General features: G+C 39.1%; 1 protein-coding gene across 11 annotated transcripts in view; it reads left to right on the forward strand.

The window, feature by feature from the left end:
- LOC122557273 (serine protease 23-like) overlaps nt 1–14,429 on the forward strand; it is a 270,056-nt gene that overhangs the window by 863 nt on the left and 254,764 nt on the right. For 6 of the 11 annotated variants that reach the window (XR_015758650.1, XR_015758648.1, XR_015758647.1 and 3 more), the window contains exon 1: nt 139–273. The exons of 3 other annotated variants lie outside the window; for them this stretch is intronic. The gene's annotated coding sequence lies outside the window, so the exon portion shown is untranslated. Of the gene's footprint in view, nt 1–104; nt 274–14,429 lie in introns of those variants that run through there. 2 more of the 11 variants (XR_015758646.1, XR_015758645.1) reach the window with 2 other exon arrangements.

Here is a 14,429-nt window from a genome sequence, read left to right on the forward strand (position 1 = left end):
ATTAACCAATCGAACAGGCACGGCTTTCACACATGTCTGATTTCAAAGGGGGAGTATCTGACGGGAGTCCCGATGATATTTTCCGAGGGGGTTAAGATGATTCCTCCTCCTCCTGCCCGTGCCCGCCCGGCTTTTCCTTCCGCTTTCTCGGGCGGGCACAGAGCGTCAAAATGGCGGCGCGGGGAGCTGGTTTGTCAGGTGATGGAAACCACAGGCAGCGATTAAGGTGGATCTGCAGTGAACACTCAAAATAACTTCCCTCTTCCGCCTCAGGTTAGGCCCTACAGACTTTCCCGTCGGAAACAATCGTGTTTTTTGCTGTGATGCAATGGTTTTATTCACGTTTTACTTTAAATGGCGAACATTGTGATTTGGGTCTTTTATTTATGAAAAAAAAACAAAAAGGCCAACAATTATGCACAAAACTGTTTAAGCAAACGTGCAGCAAGGCGTCAAGTCCCTGTCTCACAGTCGATACCTTTCCAGTGATGGTGATGAATTTTGAATGGGAGACAGAGAGGATGGTGCCACTGGCTTGTGGAAACATATCGATTCAGCAATGAAATGTGACAACACTGCTTTGAAGTGATGACAATAGTGTTTGCCTAAGTACATAATGTGGACCGAGTAGAAAGCAACTTCACCAATCAAACCTACACCATGAATCCATTATTAAGGCAAAATATTGCAGGTGCTTGAAATCTAAGATAATAGTGTTGGAGAAACTCAGCATATCTGGCAGCATCTGTAGAGAGAGAGAGAATTTACATTTCAAGTCCACAACAACTCTAGAATCCACGTGTTGCCAGTTTCTTCAGCACTTTGTTTCTAATCCATAATTTACTTTCCCTATTTCCTCCAAAAGGTAATTCAATCTGATTTATGTTTTTACAATTGTTAATACTTTTACATGGCTCTGATGGTAACAATCTTGTGAGCCAGAAGATTGAGAGTTTAAGGCCATGAGGACTTGAGCAAAAAAGTAAAAAAACTAGCACTTCAGTCCAGTTTTGTTTGAGTGCTGCAAAGTTGGAGGTTTCACCCAAAGGCTGTGCTGTCCTCCCAGGTGAACTTACAATATACCATGGCAATGTTTTGAAGATGAGCCAGGAGATCAATCCCTGATATAAAAACACAATGTGTTTGTTGACAGCACCTGTGGAGGGAGAAAGTTAATATCTAAAGCTGAATATGACATCCAATCAACACCCCAGAGTAGACTAGCTGCTCATTTTACTGCTGTTTTGGGGATCTTGCTCTGCAGAAATTGCATAGACATTTTGTAAATCGTGACAGTGAATGCCAGTCAAAATGCTTTGTTGCTTGTAAACTGCTTTGCGACACCCCATGGTTGTGAAATACATTATATAAATGCAAGTCTTTTTTTTTTTCACAATTTTATAAAAATACTTCTGCAAATTTTGGTAGACCACATCTATTAGGATACTCTGGTTCTAACTTGTCTTGTTTAGAATTTATTCAGAGTTACAAAGACTTTTAAAAGTGCACATGGAATCATAAATATGATTATAGCGCAAAAGAAGGCCATTTGGCCTTAATGGCTATACTGGGCCTCAGAAGGAACAATTCCCCTCGTGCAACTACCCATATCCTGAAAATGTTTACAATATTTTTCCGTACTAATGATCTGCACCTTTGAACAGATTAATGCTGTTTATTATGAGTTCTATGATGTGGAGCGTAATATGCTGAATATATTTCCAAACACATTTTAAATGACTGATAGCAACAACAGATTTATAATATCTGGTCAACAATATCAGGTGACAATATTTAGCTAGTAAAGTATTATCAGCAATCAAGTACTTATGTCATCTTGTGTTATATATACCAATAGGTTTTAAAAATAGGTGACAGCCCAAGATTATGGACCCATTCCACCTTAATAAAAGTGGGTGTCTCTTGAATTTTTAGGCCTCACATTCCTGAAAAAGTTTCATAATCTCACACAAACCAGGACATGCTGTTTTACCACAGACAGGATGGTGATAACTATTATCTGGTATACCACACAATGTTCCCATCCATCATATTCTGTGATTCACACCCCATTACACTTCTGTACAACAGAGATATTCTACTTGAAATTGGAAGTGTATCATTAATAAAAACCATGTCAAACTGTTTAAAGAGTTTATTTTAGCTACCCTTCCAATTAAATTATTGTTTAAAAAATTAGAAGCAAATTGTAAACAAATCTGGGCAGATTTTCTTTGCTTTTCTATTGAAATTATAAACATTTTCAAAAGAAAGTTCTGATCACAGTAAATGTGCTACATTTATTTATGAAGTTGCAACATCTCCATAACGTTAAGCAAAAATTTTTAAAAACAATTTTCATATCCTTTTGACTTCTCTTTCCTGTGTCAACATATGTCAGGAGCCCCTCAATCAAAGGAATCACATTCTTGTTCTCTTTCAATACTGTTGTAAAACATGCATTTGTTTAAAACAAAAATGAACTTTTCGTTAGATTTTCCTATGATATTTTCCTCAAACAAGTGGGACTAATACTAGAAACTCAACTAATGTCCACATTGTGTCACATCATGAAGGAAGAAAAAGATTGTATTTGTATATCATAGTACATCCCAAACTACTTTACAGCCAATAAAATATTTCTGAAAGTGTAGCCACTATTGTAACAAATGTGCACTTACTACATTTCCACAAGCAATAAAAAGATAATTTGTTTTTGGTGATGATTGTGAGAAAAATATTACTCTTTTGGAGTGTATTAACTGTTGGTTGTTCAAAAGAGCAGAATTGTAGGTTTTTGGGAACACGTTCTTCTAAGTACTTAGTGCTGGGTATGGCATAAGAGAAGGTCAAACTTAAAAAGACAAAAGAAAGAGGGAAAACTACCTTGACCTTCAAGTAGTGCCATGGGATCTTTTGTATCCATCTCAGAGAGCAGATGGAATCTCACTTTAGTGTCTCATCTAAAAACCATGACAATACTAAAACACCCTGTCAGTATTTCACCAAATTGTCACCTGGATTATGTGCTCATTGAAGTGGGACTTGAACCCACAACCTTCTCATTCAGACAAGAGTGCTATGATTGAGTCGTGGCTGATATCTATTCTCCCGAGATGTAGGCAACCCAAAAAACTTTCAATGTAACTTACAACTGATGCCTCATTTTTAACACTTGTGATGTTTCTTGCATTTAAAAAGCAATTCAGTGTGGTAAGTGTTTAAACAATTTCAACGTGTGAAACGACATATAAATGCAAGTCTTCCTCTTCCTTTCAGGTGGTAGCAAGGTTTGGCTCCTGTGGAGAGAAAAACAGTTAGTGTTTTGAGTCCAATATCATTCTTGTTTGAAATCAAGTGGAATTAGACGATTGAAAGAGATTAGTGTGGATTCTTGTCCCTGAAGCATCAAAATCAGCATTGCAAAATAAAAATCAGATGGTCAATAAGTGGTTGGCAAGTTGAAAATCCACCCTGTTATTCCAGTACACCAGTGCTGGAAATTGAAATTCATCAATTGTTAACTGAGTGAGCATGGAAGATGTAGCCTTTAAGTATTCTTTGACCAGTGACTTTTGCAAGAATAATTTAATTTGTTATTACTTTTAATACGTTTGTAAACTAAGAAATACATACTGAATTCATTTCTTCAGCAAGTTGATCAGTTTGCTACAATTTATTTTTGATATTTTTTTCCAGCCCCTCTAATAAACAGATCATTAGAGAATTTTGCACTGCATCTTCCTAGCACCCTTAGTGTACCTAGTCTAATAAGAACACCTTTGATTATGCATTTTTGAGAATTCATGCCAGTTCCAAAATAACATTTCCATAGTGATTTGTAAACAGCCGCTGAAAAAAAAGTTTTATGTATTATTTTGCTGATTGAATTGATTATTTTTTGACAAAGTGAAGTTGAATTGATTTGCACTTAGAGTAACAACTGTTCGAGTGAATGGATTGAGAATCAGTAAGGAAGGGATTGAGTAGACTGGACAGTGTGAAGCGAGGCTAAAGTGGCTTTGAGGTGAATCAAAATCTTACCAACATGACAGTAGAAGATCCTTTTATATGCATTTAGAATCCCTACAGTATGGCAACAGGCTCTTCAGCCCAACAAGTCCACACCAACCCTCTGAACAATAACCCACTCAGACCAATTCCCATATCCTATTATCCTATATTTACCCCTGACTTATGCATCTAATCTACACATCTCTGAACACTATGGACAATTTAGCATTGCCAATTCACCTAATCTACACATCTTTGGACTTAATGTAATGTATTTAAATGTAATATATTCACACAAATTAAGTTGAACTTCAATTATTGTGTTGATTCTACCTATCCACCTCATTCCTCAAACAAAAAATGATTGTTTTAAATAGTGTTTGAGGAAGGTGTGATTGGTCAAAAACATGTACAAAGGCATAGAGGTTTACAGCATGGAACCGACCCTTCAGCCTGACCTATCCATGCTGCACAGTTTTCAGAATTAGTCTAGTTGCAATTGCCTGTGCTTGATCCACATCCTTCCATACCTATCCCATCCATACACTGTCCAAATGTTTCTTAAATGACAAAATTGAATTCACTTCCACCACTACCGTTCCTCTGTGTGGAAAAAGTACTCCTTTTGCATATCTCCCCTATCACCTTAAACCTATGCCCTTAAGTTTTAGATTCTCATATCATGGAGAAAAGTTATTGGCTGTCTACTTTATCTATACCTCTCATGATTTCATAGACCACTATATGATCAGCAGAATTTTTGTTTATGGGTGGAGAAAAGAAAACAGCCACATGTTATTTCAGAGAATTTGCTAGATAAAGCATTGTCTGGTCTGCTTAAGATTATCAATTATCTACAATAGAATAGCAAGTTAATGTTATCTCAAGCTATGTTCTTGTACATGAAAGTTCGAATGGTGAATATATTTATGAAACTAAATATATTAAACTACAATTATTGCATTACATATAAGTAATTGACTGGGTCTAAATTTCCCTTTGACCAAATAGATTAATAAGGTCAAAAACCCTTGATATGAATCCCTTCAATTATACTCTATGTTTGATGGTGCAATAATGTAAAGACAATATTATAATTCATTACATCAACATTTTGCACATCTCCATAACGATAAGCTCATAATGTTACCCTGGCAGGATTTTCTATTTAAGTCACACAGGCTCATTAGTATTACTCAAGCAGATGCGGATTAATAATGGCTCTGAAGCTGTTCCACTATCTCTCCAATGGGAGTGTGCCTCAAATATTGTGTTAACTCTGTGTAAAATCTGCAATCAGCAAAGTGCTAGTATTACAGACTGGCACACTACAGAGAGCAGTATTTGCATATTTGCATTTGACTACACATCTGCTCCATGTTTGAAGATGCTCTCCAATTTTGTGCATAAAGGAATGCATACCATTAACATCACTTATTTTTGCATTAAAATCTGGTCTCAGGCATAAAAGTGAGACGTGAAGAATGGAACAAAGTATGATATACAAAGTTGGAAAAAAAAGGCAGAGAGAAGCATGATGATACATCATGCTGACATTTGGTGGATCAGGATCATGTTTGCTCCTCGAATGCTGCTTGAACTGCTGTGCTCTTCCAGCACCACTAATCCAGAATCTGGTTTCCAGCATCTGCAGTCATTGTTTTTACCTTTTTATCATGTTGCATCAGGCAATGAAAGGTATACCTGGCCAGGAATACTTCTATATGGGACAAGGTGGCAGGAACAAACGACAACGTGAGTGGTAATGGTTGTGAAGAAATGAGAGAGATTCAGAATAAGTATAAATAGTAGATGTTAGTAGAATATTGGTCAGTCCTGCTGAAAGGAAAACCTTGAAGGGGGTGGGGGTTACAAATGGAAGGTGGAGTTCATAGTCTGGAGTTATTGAACTCAATTTTGAGTCCAGAAGGCAGAAAAGTGTCTAAGTTGAAAGTTAGGTGCTATTCTTGCAACTTGCTTTAGATTGTGGCAGATCTAGGACAGAAATTAAAGTATGAGAACAAGTATTAAAATGACCATGACCTTCCATTGCTCTCCATGCTGGCAGACCAAAGAGAGGTGTTCTGCAAAGCTGTCACCCAATCTGCATTTGCCACTCTGCGCTAGAGGAGACCACTTTCTAAGTCTCAGTTACAGTAGACTGGAATAAAAGAAGTACAAGTAAATTGCTACTTCACCTGAACAGAAGTTTTGGAAACTTGGTCAGTAAGGAGGGGTAAAGGTAAAGGGACAATTGTTACACTTGCTGCAAATGCATGGGAAATGCTGTTGGGGAGGGATGAGGCTCGTGGAGGAGTGGATCAGGGTATAGAACATAGCCTATTCAGCACTGTATTGTTCTGTTCGGCCCTCGATGTTGTGCCGATCTGTGAACTAATCTAAGCCCATCCCCCTACACTATCCCATCATCATCCATATGTTTATCCATGGATTTTTTAAATGTCCCTAATGTGGCTGAGTTAACTACATTGGCAGGCAGGGCATTTCACGCCCTGACCACTCTCTGAGTAGAGAACCTTCCTCTGACATCTGTCTTAAATCTATCACCCCTCAATTTGCAGCAATGCCCCCTCGTACAAGCTGATGTCATCATCCTAGGAAAAAGACTCTCACTGTCCACCCTATCTAATCCTCTGATCATCTTGTATGTTTCTACTAAATTCCCTCTTAGCCTTCTTCTCTCCAATGAGAACAGACCCAAGTCCCTCAGCCTTTCCTCATAAGACCTTCCCTCCAGACCAGACAACATCCGGTAAATCTCCTCTGCACCTTTTCCAATGCTTCCACATCCTTTCTCTAATGAGGTGACCAGAACTGTACACAATATTCCAAGTGAGGCCGCACTAGAGTTTTGTACAGTTGCAGCATGACATCACGGCTCTGGAACTCAATCCCTCTACCAATAAAACCTAACACACCGCCTGCCTTTTTAACAACCTGGGTGGCAACTTTCAGGGATCTATGTACATGTGACCAAGATCCCTCTGCACATCCACACTACCAAGAATCTTTCCATTGACCCAGTATTCTGCCTTACTGTTATGCTTTTCAAAGTTAATCACCTCACATTTATCTGCATTGAACTCCATTTGCCATCTCTCAGCCCAGTACTGCAACTTATCCAAGTCCCTCTGCAACATTCTTCCACATTGATCACTCCACCGACTTTAGTGTTATCTGCAAACTTACTAACCTATTCATCTATGCCTACATCCAAGTCATTTATAAAAATGAAAAACAGCAGTGGTCCGAAAACAGGTCCATGTGGCACACCACAAGTAACCGGACTCCAGGCTGAATATTTTTCATCAACCACCACTCGCTGCCTTCTTACAGAAAGCCAGTTTCTAATCCAAACTGCTAAATCACCCTTAATCCCATGCCTCCGTATTTTCTCCAGTCATCTTGGAAGAAATGGTTTCTTTCAAATCCTGACAAGGGAAGAGAGGAAATGATGTGTTTATTGTGGCATGTTGGAGATGGTAGAAATGGCGAGGATGATCTTTTGAATATAATGGATGTTGGGGAAGTAATGGGGACATTGCAGTTTTAGGAAGGAGGGAAAAGATTGAAGGCAGAACTGTGGGAGATGGATCAGACATGGTTGAAGGCCCTGTCCACCACAGTGGGTGGAAAATCTTTGATTGAATAAAACTGAAGATGTCAGAAGTACCATTGTAAAAGGTAGCATCATTGGACCAGATGTGACAGACAGAGAAACTGTGATAACGGAATGGGTTTGGAGAAGTGAAGTCAAGGAGGTTGTGAAATTCACTGGATTTGTAATGAATATTAGCAAACAGACTATCCCTGGAAAAGGAGAGATGAAATCACAAAAGAGCTGGAATAGGTAAGATGAGACAAAATTAGAAATTGGAAGCAAATTTGTGGATTTTTCTAGTTCCAGGCAAGAACAGAATGAGATACCAATATAGTCATGATGTTCTGGATAAAAAGTTATGGAAAGGGCCCTAGTGGGGCTAGAATAAGGAACATTCCACTAAAGGACAGGCATATCTCAGGGGCTAGCATGTCTCTTTAGCTACACCTTTTATTTGGAGGAAGTGAGACAAGTTAAGGAGAAATTGCTTAATGAGAGAACATGCTCAGCCAGGTAGAGGAGACTGGAGGTCGATGGAGACTGGACCTGGATTTAAGGAAGTGGATAGCCCTCAGACTATCTTGGTACGAAATGGAGGTATCAAAAGATTAGACAACCATAGTGAATAGGAGATGGTTAGCACTAAGAAACTGGAAATTGTTAAATTGTCATAGGATGTAAGGAGGATAGTGACTTCGTATGAAAAAAAACAGATAAAGGTTGAAGAAGAAGAATCAAGATAAGAAGAAAGCAGGTCAGTGGGCAGGAATAGGTTGGAATAACAAGTCTTCAGGGCAGTCCAAACGTTGGGCAAAAGGTAGATGCAGGTTGTATGGGATTGGGGAAGCAGTGGGAGGGAAGATTTCCAGAGGGTATGAAAACAGTGACAGACCTAGAAACAATGTCATGATATTCAGTGACAGGATCGTGATCCAGGAGGAGATAAGTGTGTCAGTTGGATCTCAGCCTCTGTAAAATAGACAAGAAACAGAAGTTACTGGAAAAGCTCAGCAGGTCTGGCAGCATCAGTGAAGAGATGTCAGAGTTAACGTTTCGGGTCCGGTGAGTTCTGAGGAAGGGTCACCAGCCCTGAAACATTAACTCTGATTTCTCTTCACATATGCTACCAGAACTGCTGAGCTTTTTCAGCAACTTCTGTTTTTGTTTTTGATTTACAGCATCCGTGTTCTTTCGGTTTTTAGTCTGTAAGATGAAGATTGGTACACCAGATGACAGCAGCATCACCTTTCTTGACAGGTTTGCTATCAAAGTCAGGGTTAGATCTGAGAAAATGGAGTAAAGCAAGATGTAAGAGTGTTGTTTTCATGTGAGATGGCTATGACTAGTGTCTTCAGAATATTTAATCTTGAATGGGTCCAGCTACACGCTGTAGTACTTCAATTTCTACATGGCAACTTGGCTTTTTAATATCATATTGCCTGTTGATTGAGGGGCGTCTAGAGAGCAAATATGAAAAATATTCTGAAACAAACCAAATCTTGCTCCACCACAGCAACTTATATGGTGTTGAACTCATGATTTTCAAAGATCTAATAGAAGATAAGACAAAGAAAATGGTTGGATCCTCAAACTGAATTTTCACTTTGGGAAGGAAAATGGGAACTAGGACTAGTGTGTCCTGAACTTGTCCTCTGAAAGGAAACAGTTGTTCTTTGAGATTTCTACTGGGACACGCTCTTAATTAGCAATGAGATAGGTTCCCTATCTGATTAAAATCAGCAGAGAGTTAATTTATGCTGGGCAGCCTAGTAGAGCCCTTACAGATTGAGAAGAGTAGTTGGCTGCAGTAAATTGTATGTAATACAGTAAGGTGTCCTCTCAGCCAATTTCTAAAGATCAGTTCTTTAAAAGTTGTAAAGTAACCAGGCCACTACTATGGGGTGGGACAGAATTCTTTTACTGCAGGGCCTTTGACTACACCCACACCCAGACCTGTGGACTTGCCTGGAGAGATATGAGCCTGCCACTGGCTCATATCTCCAAACAATTGAGCTGTTTCTTGCCTCGTTGAAAAACAGGAAATCAAATGGAAAATCTCACTGGGCCTACAAGGGTCTTAATAGCTGCACAGATCCTGAGCTTATAAACAAAAATATGTACTTAATGCATAATAAATTATAATATCTTGTTTAAATCCTTCTGTTCTGAAAAAAGGACATTTTGCTGGTTATGAATAGGAAGGGTTTGGAAGGATATGGGCTGGGTGTTGGCAGGTGGGACTAGATTGGGTTGGGATATCTGGTCGGCATGGACAGGTTGGACCGAAGGGTCTGTTTCCATGCTGTACATCTCTATGACTATGATGTCAGTTGACCATAATTACATGAACATTCTGATCAGCAGTAACCAGGGCACAAAAGCTGATATCATCCGCCTGGAATATCATATTTCTTGAAATGTATAAATAGCCTAGACTAGCCAACATAAAGGAAGATTCTTGATAAGGAAGGAGATGAAAGGTTATAGAGTCATAGAGATGTACAACATGGAAATAGACCCTTCAGTCCAACCCGTCCATGCTGACCAGATATCCCAACCCAATCTAGTCCCACCTACCAGCACCCGGCCCATATCCCTCCAAACCCTTCCTATTCATATACCCATCCAAATGCCTCTTAAATGTTGCAATTGTACCAGCCTCCACCACATCCTCTGGCAGCTCATTCCATACACGTCCCACCCTCTGCATGAAAAAGTTGCCCCTTAGGTATCTTTTATATCTTTCCCCTCTCACCCTAAACCTATGCCCTCTAGTTCTGGACTCCCTGACCCCAGGTAAAAGACTTTGTCTATTTATCCTATCCATGCCCCTCATAACTTTGTAAACCTCTATAAGGTCACCCCTCAGCATCCGACGTTCCAGGGAAAACAGCCCCAGCCTACTCAGCCTCTCCCTGTAGCTCAGATCCTCCAACCCTGGCAACATCCTTGTAAATCTTTTCTGAACCCTTTCAAGTTTCACAACATCTTTCCGGTAGGAAGAAGACCAGAATTGCACGCAATATTCCAACAGTGGCCTGACCAATGTCCTGCTTAGCCGCAACATGACCTCCCAACTCCTGTACTCAATACTCTGACCAATAAAGGAAAGCATACCAAACGCCTTCTTCACTATCCTATCTACCTGCGACTCCACTTTCAAGGAGCTATGAACCTGCACTCCAAGGTCTCTTTGTTCAGCAACACTCCCTAGGACCTTACCATTAAGTGTAGAAGTCCTGCTAAGATTTGCTTTCCCAAAATGCAGCACCTCGCATTTATATGAATTAAACTCCATCAGCCACTTCACAGCCCATTGGCCCAGCTGGTCCAGATCCTGTTGTAATCTGAGGTAACCCTCTTTGCTGTCCACTACACCTCCAATTTTGGTGTCATCTGCAAACTTACTGGCTGTACCTCTTATGCTCGCATCCAAATCATTTATGTAAATGACAAAAAGTAGAGGGCCCAGCACCGATCATTGTGGCACTCCACTGGCCACAGGCCTCCAGTCTGAAAAACAACCCTTCACCACCACCACCACCCTCTGTCTTTATTGAGAGTAAGCAGAAATCGAGACTACTTGGATCAAACATGATTTTACTGAATGGTGGAATAGGCTCAAGTGATCTACTTCTAATTTATACGTTCTTTATATGTGTGAACCACAGGTGAGATGTCAATACCAATCTGTTCAGAATGCAATGGAATTCATTGAACCACATAATGTCAGAGGTGGCACTAACTATTCCTCAGTTGAAGACCACCAAACCCACTTTGTTAACTGAAGTGGCTCAACCTGAAATCCTAGTCATGTGACTGAAACTACTGACTTTTGAACAGTTTTAATTATATAGCTTCACCTTCTTCATCAGTCTACTTGTACCACCAGAAAAGAATAGATAGCAGCTCCATGCTTAGCTAACACCTGCCTTTGTTCTCAATCTCATTCAAAAGTCTGATTTCTGGAAGGAATTCACATTTGCAAAGTGAACTAATTCTCAGTTTACAACTACTGCACCCTCAACCACTGTTTAACTGCATCAGAGATCCTGCTAAAAAAAAATGATATCTGTGCATAGCCAGCTAAAAGGATGTCCATTGGACATTGATTTACAGGTCTGACTAATTCATGTAAACTAATACCAATGTCTTTGAAAGTAAGTGATTTCTAATTTGTAATTTCTCTCATTTCCAGTCTCAGTCTTCCTTGAATACATGTGTGTTGTGAGCCGTTTTGCCAGATTTTGGATGTGTTTTTTTATTAATCCTAATTTGCTTTTAACTTAATGGAATTTAATGTGAGTCAATTTTAAGTGGAACTTTACAAACAGGATTTGCAGAAACACACCAGTACTTTATCTATAAAAGGGTTCTGAAAAGGGAAGACTGTCCGTAAACAAGGCGATGTAGGTGAACATAAAACATTATTCAATCCACCTCTGCCTTTTGACCATGGCACAGCCACCTGTCAGGATTTAAAAATGCTAAAGCCTCTTTCATGGCTACTGAGAAGGTAAGGGTATAATGTAAGTGTAGGGGAGGGTGTCATATGAGAAAGGGTATAGGTTGGTGTTCTGGGTGTGGTGCCAGGTGGGTGGGGAGGATAAGACAACTTGGTTGTTAAGGGGGTAAGGTGGTAGATGTGTGAGGGGACATCGTGGCTGATGCGTGAGAAGTTAGGGTAATAGGTGGAACACATGGATAGTATGAGGGTGGTAGATGTGGGTGAGTATTTGGTGTCAGGTTGAGTTGGGTTAGGAGGAGTTAAGGGCTGTCAGAGCCAGTGTGGGGGTTGTGAGTTTGGGGCAGTCGTTGGAGTTGATTTGCAGGGAGAGACTTGCCTATCCTTGAAAATTTGAGAGACAATTAGAGATGAGTTGGGGTGAGAGAATAGTCAGTTTCTAAATGCTCTTAATATTTCATGGCTAACCATCAAATTAAGTCATAGTAAACCCTTAAAGTAAAGAAAAGGTACATTACTGTACATTATGTTCGTTAATTAATACATTCAAAATCCAGGAAAATAGTTCACAACACAAATTCAATCACAGACAATGCATACAAGGAAGGAAGATAAAGCAACTGAGACAAGTTACAAATTACAAATTTTCAAAGAGTCAGCTACATCATGGTGTCTGCATGGTCCTAAGGAGCGACTCCTTTCTTCACTGCTGCATCAGAAGATGTGGCGAGTATAAGTTGAACGTGTTGTCACTAAAAAGGGAGGCTGGGAACTGATATAAATGATATCTTAGGATTCCAAAGATACTTGAAAATGTAGGCCGTGACAAACTCTTTCACCTTTTTCAGATCATTTGAACCAGTGGACACAGATCACATTTGAAGATGGATAACCTACAAACAAATCTGTGGAAACTTAGTTAAATAAGCAAAAAAAAATCAACCTATAGTAGACTCCCTTGAGAAATGATGAAAGCAAATAGAAATAATTGATTCACTGAAATGCATATATTTATTTTATAAAATAATAAAAGATTAAAAGGATATAGTAAATGAGTAATCTGAGACTGACATAATTTAAGTGCAGCATGTTTAGGAGAATCAGGTGACTTTGTAATTATGATACATAGAGCTCTATACTACTGGGGTTTTCCATGCCTCGTGCCAAGGCATGCTGTAGATTATAAATAAAAAATGTGTTGCTATGATTACTCAATAATTATTATTCTATTAAAGTGCCATTAGGAATCTGGAAAGCAAATGAGATTTGTAACCCTAGGATCATCCAAAACCCAGCTGCCCATGGTCTTAGGGGTCACCATCTCTTTCACCTTTATCCATCCTTTACCTCACCGACCTACATTGATTCTCAATTAATCAAAACCTTGATTTTAAAATTCTTATTCTTGTTTTCAAATCCTTTAGTGGCCTTAACCATCCTTATCTCTGTAAAATTCCTCAGTTCCACAACCTTCTGGAATATTTGATCTCCATTAATTCTGATCTGTTGAACATTCCTGACTTTAATCATGGTTGCTGTGCCTTCAGCTCCCTAGATTCTAAGCTCTGGACTTCCCTGCCTAAACCTCACTACCTTTTGTTCCTCCTTTAAAACATTTCTTAAAATCTACAACCTTAGCAAGCTTTTGGTCATATTTTCCAACATCACCTGATAGCTTAGTCTCAATTTTTTTTGCCCTATAGTGCTCCTGTGAATACCCGGGACATTTTAATACATTAAAGGCGACACATAAATGCAAGTTGTAGATGGACCTAGGACTGTCACTGCATAGTATTTTCTATGTTTCCAAGTAGGCCACGACTGCCGGAAATTGCTTCTTGAAAGTGGGTTTCCAGTTCATCAGTCAATTTAGTGAGAAACCTGCTGATTAAATGAGGCCCAGAAGGTAATACACTGTAGTTGTTAAATTTTAAACTGAAACCATGATTCAAGTTGATCTAGATTTAAATAGAGATTGTGCATTTAGTGGAATGCCCCCACCTACTTTCGGAATAATAAATACATGGATTAAATTTCCAGCAAAAGCAATTAACAGTATCCTAAAAAATAAGTAAGTGATGACTTTTAATGTAAAGTAGACACAATTAATCAAATACTCATTGATTACAGATCCATAGTTAGCCCAGAGTGTGAGAACAATTAACCACCTGGAATCCAACCAATATCCAGGAATATAGTCTTAACTGCTTTTTGCCAGGATTTTATTTTCATCTGTTAAAGAAGTTAAACATAGAAACTAGCACCAGGAATAAGTAAATTGGCCCTACAATCCTGCTGCACAATACAACATGATTCTTCATCTCAATG

Source organism: Chiloscyllium plagiosum, unplaced genomic scaffold (genome assembly GCF_037043375.1).
Source record: "Chiloscyllium plagiosum isolate Xiang-an unplaced genomic scaffold, Cpla_swu_hap1 HiC_scaffold_11, whole genome shotgun sequence".
In the NCBI taxonomy this organism is placed as follows: domain Eukaryota; kingdom Metazoa; phylum Chordata; class Chondrichthyes; order Orectolobiformes; family Hemiscylliidae; genus Chiloscyllium; species Chiloscyllium plagiosum.